The sequence below is a fragment of the Salvelinus sp. IW2-2015 genome, linkage group LG3 (genome assembly GCF_002910315.2).
Source record: "Salvelinus sp. IW2-2015 linkage group LG3, ASM291031v2, whole genome shotgun sequence".
NCBI lineage: Eukaryota > Metazoa > Chordata > Actinopteri > Salmoniformes > Salmonidae > Salvelinus > Salvelinus sp. IW2-2015.
Genome location: NC_036840.1, coordinates 25,437,492 through 25,438,901, shown reverse-complemented (window position 1 = coordinate 25,438,901; position 1,410 = coordinate 25,437,492).

Here is a 1,410-nt window from a genome sequence, read left to right as displayed (position 1 = left end):
GATGGAGGAAATGCTACACCCAGGCAGTACATCAACAGTGATGGAGGAAATGCTACACCCAGAAAGTACATCAACAGGGATAGAGGAAATGCTACACCCAGAAAGTACATCAACAGGGATAGAGGAAATGCTACACCCAGGCAGTAGTACATCAAGAGTGATGGAGAAAATGCAGGGCATTTTGCTCAACCAGGCATAGAATTTAATCACAGTGAAAGAATGTCCAAAAATATCAGATGTCAGAAGTCTGATTTACGGTCAATGTCAAGCTTGGTCCCGTTCACACAGAGGATAACTTTGACAATCACACTCAGAATCACTGCAGTTGTCAGGCAAGATAGAATGATGAAGAGGGATGGATTAGACTGATCATCCAACACATCTGAAACATGGAAACAGAGCTACTGTAAAATGATTAACTATTATTTCTCAAACACTTTTACCGAGATGCTAATGAGTGATATTGGCTTAAACGTTGAACATCTTCTATCGCTTCAAAAAGATAGATTTACAAAAATGAGAGCAAGTGAGTGGTATACTTTTGGTCTGTACAGCTTACCTTCGACATCCAGTTTGGTCTCGTCTCCAAACAGTATCTCCCCACATGAGGCCACAGCACAGTAGTAAGTCCCAGCATCAGAGGGGCTGAGGTTCCTCTTGGGGAGGTTGTAGACACAGCTCTGTGTAGGAGACCCAGCCTCAGGGCTCTTCTGACACTGATCTCTCCTGTTTCCATGGGTGTATTTGTATTTGTAGTTATCATGGATCCCCATTAGCTGCTGCAAAGGCTGGAAAGGATTACTCCTTCCAATAGGACAATGACCCTAAGCACATAGCCAAGACAACGCAGGAGTGGCTTTGGGACAAGTCTCCCGAATATCCAAACAATTTGTAGACACATCTCAAGGATGATCAATGGGAACAGGATGTACCTGAGCTCAATTTCGAGTCTAATAGCAAAGGGTCTGAATACTTATGTAAATAAGGAATTTCTGCTTTTTATTTTTTAGAACATTAGCAAAACTATCGAAAAACCTGTTTTCACTTTATCATTATGGGGTATTGCATGTAGATTGATGAGGGAAAAAAGCTATTTAATCCATTTCAGAATAAGGATGTAACGTAACAAAATGTGGAAAAAGGGAAGAGGTCTAATCTTTCCGAATGCACTGTACAAACAAAGGTGTATCTTGTAGCACCATACCCAAGAAGACTTAACGCTGTAATCGCTGCCAAACAACAAAGTACTGAGTAAAGGGTCTGAAAACTTTTGGCGGAGGATATACATTTGATATTTCAGTTATTTATTTTTAATACATTTGCAAACATTTCTAAATAACAGTTTTTGCTTTGTCATTATAGGATATTGTGTGCAGTTTGGGGTATGGAAAAATTATTTTAGCTTGTTTG